Here is a 17,155-nt window from a genome sequence, read left to right on the forward strand (position 1 = left end):
CCTGCTCCAGCCGCTCAAACAGGTGCCGATGGGACTGCCTGCTCCCTCCTCCCCGCAGCCAGCTCTGCTGCTGCGCAGGCCTCACCGCCCCACCGTACTCCCATCGCTGGCCTAGCCATCCCTCTACTCACCCACACCTGCTATTATTCTCCGGCGACGGCAGACGAACTAGTAAACCCTCGTACGGTCGTACTCCCCTTCGCGTGGGAAACAACTGTCGAGTCTTCCCTGCCTCCGTGTCGTTCCCTTCCTAGGCCTCGCCATCGTCCACCGCCCTGGTGCTCTCGACGCGGCCTGGTCAATGTGGTCAACGACCGACATGCATCTGAAGTGGACTTTACGTGGAGAGGCCGACAGCTGGGTCCACAGCCGCACGCAAGGCAATGCCTCCTTATTACGCGAAAAATAATGATTCCTCCACCTGACATCAGGGACCCACCGAAAGGGCCTCTGTATTTCGCAAAAAAACATTATCGCCGCTGACAGCTCGGACCAACCAGCTATATCTTCACACGCAAGGAAGTGCCTCCTTATTACGCACAAAAAAATGAATACTCCCCCTGTTAGCTGGGACCCAGTATAGTGGCAGGCTTACTTGTGGGCCTACTAAGTTGACGGGGACGGAGGGCTTTGTCAACTTAGTCAATATGCACGATTCTAGCTCCAGTGACTGTACGATGTCCATCCAACAGCCGTAGTGCTTCTTCAACCTCTAGTCTTCTTGCTCCAGCCGCCCAAACCAGCGCCGGTCGTGCCTCGTGCTCCTGCCTCCCATGGCCGGCTGCCATGTGGCGGAGGCCTCACCACCCCTACTACTCCCACCGCTGGCCAGGCCATCCCTCTATTCACCCACACCCCCTGTTATTCTGCGGCGACGATAGCCTCACAACGCAGCGAACCAGTGAACCATCGTACTCCTCTACGCGTGGGCATCCACTGCCGCGTCTTCCCCGGCTCCGCGTCGTCCCCTTCCTAGGCCTCACCGTCGTCCACCGCCCTGGTGCTCTCAGCGCGGCGTGGTCAACGTGGTCAAGGAACGGCTTCCATGGACGTGGATTGTACGCGGAGAACCTGACAGCTGGGTCCACAGCCACAGCAAGGAAGTGCCTCCTTAGTACGTGCAAAATAATTATTCTCCACCTGACAATAGGACCCACCTGACGGGCCACTGTATTTTGCCCCCTGACTACTGGGACCCACCAGCTACATCTTCGCATGCAAGGAAGTGCCTGACAGTCGGGACCCACCTGGTCGAAGCGTACGTAGCTTTGTCATACTGGTCGTGAACGTGTACGCACATACTGGTCGATGTAGAGGCGCGCACGTGTCGTAGTAGAGGCGCGCAAGTGTCATAGTAGAGGCACGCATGTAGCATTTACACGTACGTATAGCGGCCAGGGTGCAAGAAAGAAAATACGGCCACATATGTGTACATATCGGCGGGGTCTCGAACGCCTACTCGCGCATACGTACGGCTAGGGCTCGTGTACATGGCTAGGTCGAAACGGAGAAACAGCGTCGTCGTCGTGTTCATGGGAAGGCAACAAAATGCGTCGTGTTCATGGGAGGCAACGGAATGCGTCGTGTTCATGGGGAGGCAACATAATGCGTCATGTTCATCGGAAGGGCTTGGACGGAACAGGCGATGGAAACGAGGCCTGGCGTACTGCAGAATGGAGGAAACGGCCTTGTGTTCGACCGGCCACGTTCGAAACGGGATCCTGTTCATCGGGAGGGGTCTGGCGTACTGCAAAACGGAGGAAACGGACCTCCTACGATCGAAACGGGGGTCCTGTTGATCGGGAGGGGTGTGGCGTACCGCAAAATGGACGAAACATACTTGTGTTGGAGCGCTATGGTCGAAACGGGGGTCCTGTTCATCGGGAGGGGTGTGGCGTACCGCAAAATGGGACTCCACGGGATAGTGTTCATCTCCACCGTCGACCTCCTCCAGCCTCCACGGGCTCCTGTTCATCCAGCCTCCACCGCGCGCTACTCCACCGGCTAATGTTCAACCACCCCTCCACCGTCTACTGTTCATCCAGCCCTCCACAGCACGGGGTCCTGTTCAACCACCCCTCCACGGGCACCCCTCCACCGTCTACTGTTCATCCAGCCCTCCACACCACGGGGTCCTGTTCAACCACCCCTCCACCGTCTACTGTTCATCCAGCCCTCCACACCACGGGGTCCTGTTCATCCACCCCTCCACGGGCACCCCTCCACCGTATACTGTTTATCCAGCCCTCCACCACACCACGAGGTCCTGTTCATCTAGAGGCAACGCCACCGCTCACTGTTCATCCAACCCCCCCCGTAACGCTCACTGTTCATCCCATCGATCGGCTTCAGTTAGCAGCAGTAGCGAAGGAATCGCTCGATCGGGTTCAGTTAACAGCCATCGATCGATTGCTCGGGTTCTGTAACGCGTAGCCTGCAGTGCAATCGCTTGGGTTTAGTTAGAGCCCAACGCCTCGCTCGGGTTCAGTTAGAGCCAACGCCTCGCACACACGTGCGTATGTGTACGAGAGAAACACGCATCGCTCGGCCCCCGACCTCCCACCGTAACCGGGAACTCCCCGAAATTTTCCTCGCCCTCGCTTCTACCATGGTTTTTTCCATCATGGACGGTCCAAAGAATGTCATGCAGCTGCGTCTCCAGCCCGCCCAGGACGGAAAGCCCATTTTCTGTCATGATTTTTTTGTCATAGAAGTAGGAGCCCACCACATCCATGATGATACCGGGGTTTGTCACAATTATCGTCATAGAAGTGTCATATGTATGACCGAAAAAATTTCGTTCGGCCCAAAATGTCACGGATGTGTCTTTTTTTTGTAGTGTAGGAAGGAAATTTGGATTCCCCTTCAATCTCGGTGATTTACTATCGCACACGATTCATCTCCGTAACCTCTGCGAACCGTGTGTGTTCACCCACGCATGCAAAAGGAAAAAAGAAAACCCTCGCCCCCTGCCCACTTCGTCCCCACCCACTCGCTGCGGACTCCTCCGCAACTCTGCACCTAATCAACTTCTATCGCGGCGGCCACCCTAAGCTCGACGGCTGTCGTTGGTGGGTGGAGGTCGCGCTCCAAACTTAATGGGATTTCGCCGCTACCGCTTGTTGCCGCCTATGTGCACCGACATTCTAGACTCTGGTTGATTGGGGTTTTCTGCGGGATTGGGCTTGGGATTTTTCTCATGGAGAAGGTAATCAATTTAGTGAAATATTCACTCATCTCTTGTCGGAGTTCGTCCGTCGCTGTTAATCAGCTGGCAGAAATCGCCGTGGATTCATTTTTCTTCTAGCTGATTCGAGGGTTTTCAATCATGTGTCCATAGTGTGAGCACAAATCGGGCAAGTGTGGTCGCGGCTAGTCGGAAACGAAGTTCTATCTCACCATGCCGGAAGACTTCAGGGAACACTTAGTATGTTTGATATCACCATACCACAGTCAGCATGGCCTAAATTTGTGAACATATACCATCTATTGCTACATTCGGATAAAAGGTACGGTGCGACATGCAGCCTAGATGTCGAAGTCGGTTTCCCCTATATTAGGCAAATTAATGATGTATTGTTCATCTAGTTACTCTCATATTTGCATCAAATCTTTGTTACATCATCTATTTTAAATTATATATTTTTGTACTTTGCTTTCAGCTATATATTGTTCTGTTCTATCAATTACTCACATATTTGCATCTTGCTCTGTTATTTCAATATATCTAATTTATGATCTTAATTATCATTTCAAGCAATACATCCCTTGCTTTGCAAGAACACGAGTAGAAGGAAATCTTAGGCTTTACTTTGTTGATGACTCCATGGATGTCATATTGACTATGCATCATGGATTTACAATGACAGTTAGCATAAAACTTGATAAAGATGGTCACTCCTATATATTTTGATGCGGACCTTTGGAGAAAAATTTCTAAGTTTTATGAACTGAAAGCTGGCAACAAAATTCTAGTGCGTGCACCACAACCTGGTCTAATTAACATGGATGTTTACTTCCCCAACGTCATCAACCAATCAAAGTCAGATCGAGGTTAGTGTTCTTTCAACTTTATCCATGCTGGCATATTACTTAGCAAAATCAGGGTATTTGTTCTGACTAACTAATCACTATTTAAGCAACCAATTGTGATTCAATTTTCTGACTCCATTCCTAGGCAGTAAGAAATTCTATTTACCAATTTATGCGCACTATATATGCTTCTGCCATGTTCTGAATAAATTATACCTTTCCACCTTTTAAGCAGGATATGTTGGATGCATAATTAATGATGTATATGTTACTTGGCGTACAAAATTTCACTGGAAATACTTGAAGCATGTCATAAAATTTATTGATAATTTGACAGAGATAGCACATCGTATGAACGCTGGATTTTGGATGGGATTAATTATACCTATGATGCACACATTGAACAAGACCAATTGTGTGCACAAAACGCTGGTACCAAGTCTTATTTTTATGTTGATGTTCATAAACTATATATATCTTCAACGATATGTTACAATTGGTTTCTATTCTACATTTCAACAGAAATTGCCTGCTGCAGCTGTTCCTGAATCGATTTCCCGGCATGGACGGATTACACTTGTGCCTGCTAATAATGCCAAATTGATTGCAAGGTACCACATTTCCCGCAGAAATGGAACCATTCAAATTAACCAGTTCTCTCTTGTCGTGGCAATGCATCTATATTGGAAAATTGGAGACACTGTTCTACTCATGCTCTACCAAGGCACAGGAGGGTTCTTCCTTTTCATTAACGAGATGCCGAGTCATCGTGATCAAGCTGCTTCCAGCGGATAGTTGTGGTTGTTGGCCCTCAACCTCTTAAAATGTGCTAGTTGTTATTATGCTAAGTATGGACATATGGACCATATGGTTGTTGGCCCTCTACCTCTTAAAATGTGCTAGTTGTTACTAATTTAAGTATGTAGATATGGACCATATGGTTGTCAAAACTGTGTTACGAAGATCCTTCTTTTGTCGTATAGTGTCGCCACTATATATATGTTACTCAAATGTTGTTAACCAAGTTCTTAAATTTTCATGGAAAGTATTAGTATCGTACACAGTTCATTCAGTTTAAGCATGTGCCCGATAGAGTAGAGGATGTCCATGTTTTTGAAGAGACGATCATCACCGATGTCCAGAAGGCATTTGCATATTATTTGTCCATATTGCAAATCTCTCCCTAATAATAAAGTACGGATTGAGTTTGTCGGGTTCACCGTCGCGATCTTTTTGCAAAATAGTCCCTCCTGTTTTTATGTATTCAACCCGAAATCCATCATTAATCTGCCAGAAAAATGGTTCGCTGAAAAAAATATACGCATCTGCCTCCTCGCCTCGACCCTGGCCTGTGAAAAATTCCCCAGCCACCGTCGCGGCCGACCTTATCCCGCCTGCCGCAGCTGCACCTCTGCCCGCTCGCCGCCCCCGTTGTGGCGCTCGAGCGGCCATGGACAATGCGTCTACTCGATGCAGAACAACGGCGGCAGGATCCAGCAGGCGGGGGTGAAGGAGGGATCCGGCGCGGCGGCGCGACGTCCCTCCTCCGCCGCTGTCGTTGAGGAAGCGAGGAAGCAAGCCGATGATGTGGTGGTGCAGTACATGGTGGTGCGGCGCGACCTGGCGGACGCGTGGCTGCTGGGGAGCGTGGTGGCGCAGGGGTGACATGCCGCCGTGGCCGCCTTCTGGGTGCACCACGACCACCCGGACACAAAGGCCTGTTCGAGCTTTTGCCCCACTCAAGTTGTTTACATTTCTCTCCTCCTAACCTCTGAATCTGTGTTGCGCCTCTGATAAAAGAAGTTTGCATCACGCCTCCTTTGGAAAATAACAATCATTTGCATAACTGCATTAAGTTTTTTCAGCAGAAGTGTGCTGGCTGGTTAGTTCATGAAGCCATTCATTCATTTGCACTGTGATAGGGGCTGTGGTAGCTTTGGCATCATATAATTCATTTGCACTGTAATGTTAATCTAATGTTTCAATTGTGTTGAGTGGCAGCACCGAATTGAGTCACCTTCCTGGCGCGTGGATGTAGCTGCAACTACCCAAGACTCCTGGTGTGTGGATTCGTCATGGATGTTGCCAGTACCGCAAGAGGATGATGTCTGAACTAGCTACAAGAAATGACGCTACTTCCTAGACACACTCGAGTCACTTGACTGAATGTACAAGAGAGAAACTGCAATCGACCACAACGACGACATGTGGGTTAGAATTTGCTTGCCTTCTCTTTGTTCCTATTTTTCTTTGTGTAGATTAATGTGGAGTTCTCTACTTACTAATCATGCTGTGTTCCTCCTGCAAATTCCAAAATAAAATAGTTGCTTGGGTGAAAAGAAAATTCACATCAGTTTTTGCTCTTGCAGTCTTCATGTTGATTTTTTTATAATAGAAAGTTAAAACAAAATGTTGTCCTCTAGCCACAACCGATGCTGCATATAGCTGTATACTGAATTTATTTGTGCAGTTCTCATATAATCCAAAATCCTATTTTCTGGATAATCTAGGTGATGAAGGACAGAAATTCTATTCCTGTTTGTAGCTTTGTGTAACTGTGTTGTGGTTAATTAGTGACCAATTGGGGATTTTAAGAATTAGAGTTGTGGGAATTTGGGGATAAAAAAAGTACTTGTGTATTTGTGAATTTGGGGATGCACGAGATACACTTGTACAAAACAATTTTCTTTAGATTTTCTTTTGATATCACTAATTACAGCCATGTTCATACTTGTGCCATGAATGTATTGCTGTCTACAATCTCGTGGCCAATATGGGAATCCACAAGGAGGAGGGACACACCCCAATGATGGAGTTCCTGCAGGGCTAGAGCATGGAGACAACGGTGCCCGTAATGGTCGCCGTGACCGCCAGCGCCGGATTCCTCCTCCATAGCCAGAAACCCAAGGGTACACAGACGCGAACCCCTACATATATATATATATATATATATATATATATATATATATATATATATTTCAGATAAATATAGATATCTTTAAATCTATGAGTAACTGCATGTTCACTCTTCATCCAAAGTTTCTGCTTCTGCAATATGATTCTACTATTTAGTTCACACCCTTCAGCCTCTGCAGATTCTAATGCAATTTAAACTGTTCCTGTGATTCATTTTGCACATTTGCTACCCTCTGGATAAATTATTTGCTCTACCTGTGTTAGTTTTCATGGCCAATCTGGCTAATTTATGATGAGTAGATTGTTTGATCTAATGTATTGTCTGCTTATTGTGCTTATTCTACATATAATGTGCAAGCATAGTGCTTCTTGCACGAGCATGATGATGTGAGAATAAATCGTACTTCTCTAAATGCATCCTTTTCCCTTTAGGTGGGGTTCCTGTGTTCCTGTGATCTGTAGATTGTTTGGTCTAATTTATTGCCTGATTACTCTTGGCAGTGTGGATGACTGTGGTTTGCTTTCTGCTTATTATGTGTAAGCATAGTGTTCCTTGTACGAGCAAGATGATGAGAGAGTAAATCGTAGTTCTCTGAATGCACCCTTTTGTGATTAGGTAACGTTTTAGGATAGATCCTTGTGCACAGTTGAATTGTTTACATGAAAACAATTCATTAATTACATGGGAACCCATACTTGGATTGGATCCAAGCTTGGATCTGGATATCTAAATTAATCCGGGCATTTCTATTAAGGCCTATAGATCACAGTTCAGTAGATGGAGGTCAGCTGTAGCGGAATTCACATGCTTACTAACAAAACATACATATGTATTGACTGTGTGCCCCTGCATTTTCCTCAATTTTTAGTAATTGTAATAGTATTCCTGATGGAGTAGGGAACAAATCAAACTTCTCTTTCACAACTATTTATGGGAAACCCAAACATTTATGACCAACCGACAAGTATCAATGTGGAAAAAGCATGTGAAACAACACATTCAACATCTGCGGTGATCTTAGGACTACTGAATTATGCCATATGTGTCATAATTTGAGTGTTTTCAATTATCTTTAATGTTTTGGTTTATTTTCGATGAGATTTCCTCCTTAAACTTGTCCACTGACAATCTGAGTGTTCCATTTAGGGGAAACATCAAAGCATCAACACTGTGCAGTAGCTCGAGAAGATTGAAAGAATCAACATGGTTACATGGAGCACTTGAGGGAGAAAATATGTATAACCCGTTGCAACACACGGGCCCTTTTACTAGTTCATATAATATACAGACAAGCCAACCCATACGATTGACATATTTGACATGCATCAGAAATCAATTGAGTATATATATTGCTAATTTACAAGAATATAACGAACCACGTGCACACAAAAGAGCTACACTGTGCACCTGACGCTGAACCAGCACGCACAACAGTCATCGTCCATCAATGTGTTGATCATGGGCTCAGTGGGAGCGGAGGCCGTCAAGTCAATCACCTACACACCTTGATCGATCGAGGCTAGGGCAGACTTGACATCGGGAATCGCCGGTAGTGCCTGATAACTCACAAGTATAGGGGATCGCAACAGTTTTCGAGGGTAGAGTATTCAACCCAAATTTATTGATTCGACACAAGTGGAGCCAAAGAATATTCTCAAGTATTAAAAGTTGAGTTGTCAATTCAACCGCACTTGAAAGACTTAATATCTACAACAAAGTATTTAGTAGCAAAGTAATATGGAAGTAGCGGTAACGGTGGCAAAAGTAACAGTAGTAGTTTTTGTAGTGATTGTAACAGTGGCAACGGAAAAGTAACTAAGCAAAGATCAACATGTCAAAATCTCGTAGGCATTGGATCGGTGATGGATAATTATGTGGGATGCGATTCCTCATGCAACATTTATAACATAGGGTGACACAGAACTAGCTCCAGTTCATCAATGTAATGTAGGCATGTATTCCGAATATAGTCATACGTGCCTATGGAAAAGAACTTGCATGACATCTTTTGTCCTACCCTCTCGTGGCAGCGGGATCCTATTGGAAACTATGGGATATTAAGGCCTCCTTTTAATAGAGTACATGACCAAAGCATTAACACTTAGTGAATACATGAACTCCTCAAACTATGGCCATCACCGGGAGTGGTCTCGATTATTGTCACTTTGGGGTTACCGAATCATAACACACAGTAGGTGACTATTGACTTGCAAGATAGGATGAAGAACTCAGATATATTCATGAAAACATAATAGGTTTAGATCTAAAATCATGGCACTTGGGCCCTAGTGACAAGCATTAAGCATAGCAATGTCATAGCAACATCAATCTCGGAAGATAATGGATACTAGGGATCAAACCCTAACAAAACTAACTCGATTACACGATAAATCTCATCCAACCCATCATCGTCCAGCAAGCCTATGATGGAATTACTCACGCATGGCGGTGAGCATCATGAAATTGGTGATGGAGGAATGTTGGTGATGACGATGGCGACGAATTCTCCAGAGCCCCGAACGGACTCCAGATCAGCCCTCCTGAGAGAGATTATGGCTTGGCGGCGACTGTGTATCATAAAACGCGATGAATTCTTCTCTCTGGTTTTTTCTCCCCGAACGTGAATATATAGAGTTGGAGTTGGCATCGATGGAGCCTCAGGGGGCCCATGAGATAGGGGGTGTGCCCCAGGGGGTGGGCGTGCCCCCCACCCTCGTGGACAGGGTGTGGGCCCTCTGGTGTTGATTCTTACGCCGGTATTTTTTTATAAATTCCAAAATATTCTCTGTGAAGTTTCAGGTCATTCCGAGAACTTTTATTTCTACACAATAATAACACCATGGCAATTCTGGTTAAAACAGCGTCAGTTTGGGTTAGTTCCATTCAAATCATGCAAGTTAGAGTCCAAAACAAGGGTTGGAAAAGTAGATATGATGGAGACGTATCAAGTCCCCCAAGCTTAAACCTTTGTTTGTCCTCAAGCAATTCAGTTGATAAACTGAAAGTGATAAAGAAAAACTTTTACAAACTCTGTTTGCTCTTGTTGTTGTAAATATGTAAAGATAGCATTCAAGTTTTTAGCAAAGATTATGAACTAATCGTATTCACAATAACATTTAGGTCACATGTTTACTCATATCAATGGCATAATCAACTAGCGATCAATAATAATAAATCTCAGATGGCAACACTTTCTCAAAACAATCATAATATGATATAACAAGATGGTATCTCGCTAGCCCTTTCTGAGACTGCAAAACATAAATGCAAAGCACCTATGAAGATCAAGGGCTGACTAGACATTGTAATTCATGGTAAAAGGGATCCAATCACAGTCATACTCAATGTAAATTAATAGTAATGCATGCAAATGATAGCGGTGCTCTCCAACTAGTGCTTTCTAATAAGAGGATGATGACTCAACATAAAAGTAAATAGATAGGCCCTTCGCAGAGGGAAGCAGGGATGTGTAGAGGTGTCAGAGCTCGATTTTTGAAATAGAGATAAATAATATTTTGAGTGGCATACTTTCATTGTCAACATAACAACCAAGAGATCTCGATATCTTCCATGCTACACACATTATAGGCGGTTCCCAGACAGAATGGTAAAGTTTATACTCCCTCACCACCAACAAACATCAATTCATGGCTTGTTCGAAACAACGAGTGCCTCCAACTAACAACAATCCTGGGGGAGTTTTGTTTGCAATTATTTTAATTTAAGCATGGGACTGGGCATCCCGGTTACCAGCCATTTTCTCGTGAATGAGGAGCGGAGTCCACTCCTAGTGAGAATAACCCACCTAGCATGGAAAATATAGACAACCCTAGTTGATACATGAGCTATTCGAGCATACAAAACAGAATTTCATTTGAATGTTTAGAGTTTGGCACATACAAATTTACTTGGAATGGAGGTAGATACCGCATATAGGAAGGTATGGTAGACTCATCTGGAATAACTTTTGGGGTTTATGGAAGTGGATGGACAAGTAGTATTCCCGCTTAGTACAAATGAAAGCTAGAAAGAGACTGGGAAGCGACCAACTAGAGAGCGACAACAGTCATGAACATGGATTAAAATTAATCAAGACTGAGTGCAAGCATGAGTAGGATATAATTCACCATGAACATAAATATCATGGAGGCTATGTTGATTTTGTTTCAACTACATGCGTGAACATGTGCCAAGTCAAGCCACTTGAATCATTCAAAGGAGGATACCACCCTATCATACCAGATCACAACCATTTTAATAGCATGTTGGCACGCAAGGTAAACCATTATAAACTCCTAACTAATTAAGCATGGCATGAGAAATTATAATCTCTAATTTTCATTGCAAACATGTTTCATTCATAATAGGCTGAATCAGGAATGGTGAACTAATCATATTTACAAAAACAAGATAGGTCGAGTTCATACCAACTTCTCTCATCTCAATCAGTCCATCATATATCGTCATTAATTATTGCCTTTCACTTGCACAACCGAACGGTGTGGATAATAATAATAGTGCACGCGCATTGGACTAAGCTGGAATCTGCAAGCATTTAATACAAGGGAGAAGACAAGGTAATATGGGCTCTTGGTTAGATCAACAATAATGCATATGATAGCCACTCAACATTTTCATCATGGCCTTCTCCTCTCGACCCCAAAGAAAAGAAAAGAAATAAAAACTATTTACAGGGGAAAGCTCCCAACAAGCCAAAGAAGAACGAGAAATCTTTTTAGGTTTTCTTTTAATTACTACTACTACAGGCATGGAAAGTAAACTAGCTAAAAGCTACAACTATTTTTTTTGGTTTTTCTTAAGGTTTTTCAAACACACGAGAAGAAGGCTTAAAAAGAAAATAAACTAGCATGGATAGTACAATGAAAAAAGTATGAGCACCGACAAGTAGAATGAGCGTGTGAACATGAATGTAATGTCGGTGAGAAGTATGTACTCCCCCAAGCTTAGGTTTTTGGCCTAAGTTGGTCTATGGCCACTTCTGGCCTGATGGATATCCAAAGTTGTAGCTGGGGTCGTACTGAGATGCAGCGGCTACTGCCTGACGAGCTGTAGCTTGGAGGCGAGCTGCCTCCGTCCTCCTCTCATACTCGTTAGCCTCCTCCCTGGTTATAACATGTCTCCTTTTTGCCTGAAAGTCAAAGAAAGTAGGAGCAGGGAGGGAACATGGATGGTGCGCTGTCTGTCAAAGATTAGTCGGTACTGAAGGAATTGTTCATTCCTCTCAACAAACTGGTGTCAAACCATAGCATCATAATCTAGATAAGAAGGAGGCAACTCAATATCATTTCCATGGATGGGTATATTAAGATAATTAGCTACACGAGTTGCATAAATTCCATCAAACAAATCTCCACTTATACTATTGTGATGCAACCTTCGTGCAACAATGGCCCCCAAATTATACTGTTTAGCACCTAATACCGCACTCTTGAGGACACGAAGATCTGGAACGCACATGTGACAAGCCTCATATTTACCATTAATGCATCTACCAATGAAGAGAGCAAAATAATGTATGGAAGGGAAATTAATGCTCCCTATGGTAGCTTATGTGATTCCCCTAGATTCCCCATAGTAATACTAGCAAGAAAGTCATTATATTCAGATTTGCGAGGTTCATTAACATTGCCCCAATGCGGGAGTTTACAAGCAATATTAAAATCTTCTAGGTACATGGTATATGATTTATCATAAAGATCAAATAAAACAATGTGAGAATTGCGCGAGGATGTAAATTTAAACCTTCTCGCAAAGGAATCAGTTAGATAGCGGTATTGCCAGCACTTATCCCACACAAAGCCCTTAAGATCAGCGTTACGCACATACGCGTCAAATTCATCCTTGATGCCTGCCTGGACCATAAACTCCTCTGATGGCCATTCACAAGGCCACAATTGAGCTTCCCTTGGTGGTTCGTCCTCCCGCTCACGTACTGCGAGCCTTGGTCCTTTCTTCCTCGAGGAACCACCTTGGTACATTTTCCTAAACATTTTTCCTCCTAAGAAAAATTTCTGAAATTTTTAGTGACTCAAAAATAAAAGTGAACCAAACTCAACAAGATTGATAGAAACAACTCCTACAAGTGCGTAGAGGCCATATCATGCATTAAAACTACTTTTGACCACATAAATTTGACATGCAAGCTGAAGAACAGTGTCACCTAAGCAGCAAAAATTTGCAATAAATAAAGCACTAGAACAAAAACTAATTGGACCATTGAAGGAGTCACATACCGAAGAACAATCCCCCAAAGATGTTTTGTGAATGGAGTTTTGAGCAAGGTGATCAAAAATGGCAGCAAGATGAGCTAGAACTCGCGTTTGAGCTGTGAGAGGATTTTTTCTGGAGGAAGACGAAGTGTGTGGGTGCAGGAATAAGTGGAGGGGGCCACATGGGGTCCACGAGGCAGGGGCTCGCCCTGGACCCTCGTGGCTAGGTGGTGTGGCACCCTGGTGTGTTCTCAGTGCCAATAATTTTTAAATATTTTAGAAAAAAAATCATATTTTATTTTCAGGACAATTGGAGAACTTTTATTTTCGAGGTACTTTTTTATTGCAAGGATAATTCAGAAAATAGACAGAAAATATTATTTTTGCTTTATTTAATCTAAATAACAAAAAGTAAAAGGAGGGTACAAAGAGTTGTGCTTTCTAACTTCATCCACCTAATGCTCATCAAAAGGAATCCACTAACAAGGTTGATCAAGTCTTGTTAATAAACTCTTTCCGAATCGCATGAAACCAGAGAATTTTCGAATAACACTAGGTTACCTCAACGGGAATATGCACATCCCCAACAATAAGAATCTCATATTTCTTCTTGATAGTAGGAAGAGGAAATTCAAAACCTCCAATAATAATCGTTGGAATTTTTTCAATAGAATTGATACTATGGACTTGAGGTTGTTCTCAGAAAGTGTACCATATGCTCATTACCATTAACATAAAAGCGGCATTGCCTTTGTTGCAATCAATAATAGCCCCTGCAGTATTCAAAAAGGGTCTACCAAGGATAATCGACATACTATCGTCCTCGGGAATATCAAGAATAACAAAGTTTGTTAAAATAGTAACGTTTGGAACCACAACAGACACATCCTCGCAAATACCGACTGGTATAGCAGTTGATTTATCGGCCATTTGCAAAGATATTTCAGTAGGTGTCAACTTATTCAAATCAAGTCTATGATATAAAGAGAGAGGCATAACACTAACACCGGCTCCAAGATCACATAAAGCATTTTTAACATATATTCTTTTAATGGAGCATGGTATAGTTGGTACTCCTGGATCTCCTAGTTTCTTGTGTATTCTGCCTTTAAAATTATAATTAGCAATCTTGGTGGAAATTTCATCTTCCGGTATCTTTCTTTTATTTGTAACAATATCTTTCATATACTTAGCATAAGGATTCATTTTAAGCATATCAGGCAACGCATACGCAAAAAGATAGGTCTAATCATTTCGGCAAAGCGCTCAAAATCATCATTATCCTTTTTCTTGGATGGTTTAGGAGGAAAAGGCATAGGTTTCTGAACCCATGGTTCTCTTTCTTTACCGTGCTTCCTAGCAATGAAGTCTCTCTTATCATAACGTTGATTCTTTGATTGTGGGTTATCAAGATCAACAGCAGGTTCAATCTCTACATCATTTTTATTGCTAGGTTGAGCATCGACATGAACATCATCATTAATATTATCACCAGGTTCATGTTCATTACCAGATTGTGTTTCAGCATCAGAAATAGAAATAGCATTGGGATTATCAGGTGTGTCAACAACAGGTTCACTAGAAGCATGCAAAGTCCTATCATTTTTCTTTTTCTTCTTTTTAGAAGAACCAGGTTCCTCAATATTAGTTCTTTGAGAATCTTGCTCAATTCTCTTAGGGCGGCCATCACGATACAAAGGTTCCTGAGTCATTTTACTCCCTCTAGTCACAAGTCTAACAACATTATCATTTTTCTTATTATTTAATTCATTGAGCAAATTGTTCTGAGCTTTAAGCACTTGTTCTACTTGAGTGGTAACCATAGAAGCATGCATACTAATAAGTTTAAGCTCACCTTGAACTCTAGACATATAATCACTCAAGTGTTCAATCATATAAGCATATGTTTCAATTGTCTACCAATATAAGCATTGAAGTTTTCTTGTCTAACAATGAAATTATCAAACTCATCCAAGCATGGGCTAGCAGAATTATTATGAGGAATATTACCTTCATCAAACCTATAGAGAGAATTTTCATTTACTACCTGTGTCGGGTTATCAAGACCATGTATTTCTTCAATAGGTGGTAAATTCTTAACATCATCAGCTTTAATACCCTTTTCTTTCATAGATTTATTTGCCTCTTGCATATCTTCAGGACTGAGAAATAGAATACCCCTTTTCTTCGGAGTTGGCTTAAGAGTTGGTTCAGGAAGTGTCCAATCATTATCATTACTCAACATATTATTCAATAGCAATTCAGCTTGATCAACAGTTCTTTCCGTGAAAACACAACAAGCACAACTATCCAGGTGGTCTCTGGAAGCATATCGGTTAGTCCATTATAAAAGGTATCAAGTATTTCATTTTTCTTGAGAGGCTAATCAGGCAAAGCATTAAGTAATCGGAGAATCCTCCCCCAAGCTTGTGGGAGACTCTCTTCTTCAATTTGCACAAAATTATATATTTCCCTTAAGGCAGCTTGTTTCTTATGAGCGGGGAAATATTTAGCAGAGAAGTAATAAATCATATCCCGGGGACTACGCACACCACCAGGAGCAACATAATTAAACCATATTTTAGCATCACCCTTTAATGAGAACGGAAATAACTTAAGGATATAGTAGTAACGAATTTCTTCCTCATTAGTGAATAGGGTGGCTATATCATTCAATTTAGTAAGATGTGCCACAACAGTTTCAGATTCATAGCCATAAAAAGGATCAGATTCAACCAAAGTAATTATCTCAGGATTGACAGAAAAATCATAATGCTTATCAGAGATACAGATAGGTGAAGTAGCAAAAGCAGGGTCATATTTCATTCTATCATTCAAAGATTTTTTTTAGCTTAGCTAACAGTTTCTTAAGATTATATCTATCTTTGTAAGCTAAAAGATCTCTAGCAGTTTCTTCATCCATAACATAACACTCAAGCACATCAGGCAATTCATATCTAGGGGGAGAATCTTCGTCATCACTTTCATCAATATTATCAGCTTCAATAATTTCATTCTCTCTAACCCTAGCAAGTTGTTCATGAAGAAATTCACCAAATGGCATAGTATTATCAAGCATGGAAGTAGTTTCACAATAAGCATCATGCATAGCAGAAGTGGCATCATCAATAACATGCGACATATTAGAATCAATAGAAGGTGTAGGTGTCGCTAGTTTACTCAAAACAGACGGTGAATCAAGTGCAGAGCTAGATGGCAGCTCCTTACCTCCCCTCGTAGTTGAGGGAAAAATCTTGGTTCTTTCATCTTTCAAGTTCCTCATAGTGATCAACAGATATAAATCCCAGGTGAATCAAAGAATAGAGCTATCCTTCCCGGCGACGGCGCCAGAAAATAGTCTTGATAACCCACAAGTATAGGGGATCACAACAGTTTTCGAGGGTAGAGTATTCAACCCAAATTTATTGATTCGACACAAGGGGAGCCAAAAAATATTCTCAAGTATTAATAGTTGAGTTGTCAATTCAACCGCACCTGAAAGACTTAATATCTGCAGCAAAGTATTTAGTAGCAAAGTAATATGGAAGTAGCGATGACGGTGGCAAAAGTAACAGTAGTAGTTTTTGTAGTGATTGTAACAGTGGCAATGGAAAAGTAACTAAGCAAAGATAAATATGTGAAAAGCTCGTAGGCATTGGATCAGTGATGGATAATTATCTCGGATGCGATTCCTCATTCAACAGTTATAACATCGTGTGATTGAAGTTTTCAAGTTTTCGGTGTGATCACGATGGATGAAGGAATAAGGGGTGAAAACAGGCGCCTAAGCTTGAGGATGCCCATGGCATCCCAAGTTAATATTAAAGGATAACCAAGCAACTAAGCTTGGTATGCCCTGGAAGGCATCCCCTCTTTCTTCTAACAATCATCAGTAATTTTACTTGGAGATATATTTTATTCATCACATATCATGAGTTTTGCTTGGAGCGTCTTGTATTATATGAGTCTTTGCTTG

The 17,155-nt window shown here is 42.5% G+C and overlaps 1 long non-coding RNA gene across 1 annotated transcript; it reads left to right on the forward strand.

The window, feature by feature from the left end:
- Positions 1–5,339: 5,339 nt before the first annotated feature.
- On the forward strand, positions 5,340–8,296 carry LOC123061112 (uncharacterized). Its single transcript, XR_006428487.1, has 2 exons — positions 5,340–6,941; positions 8,096–8,296. It is a non-coding gene; the product is annotated as an uncharacterized lncRNA (long non-coding RNA).
- The last annotated feature ends 8,859 nt before the right edge of the window (positions 8,297–17,155 follow it).

The sequence above is a fragment of the Triticum aestivum genome, chromosome 3A (assembly GCF_018294505.1).
Source record: "Triticum aestivum cultivar Chinese Spring chromosome 3A, IWGSC CS RefSeq v2.1, whole genome shotgun sequence".
NCBI classification, from domain to species: Eukaryota; Viridiplantae; Streptophyta; class Magnoliopsida; order Poales; family Poaceae; genus Triticum; species Triticum aestivum.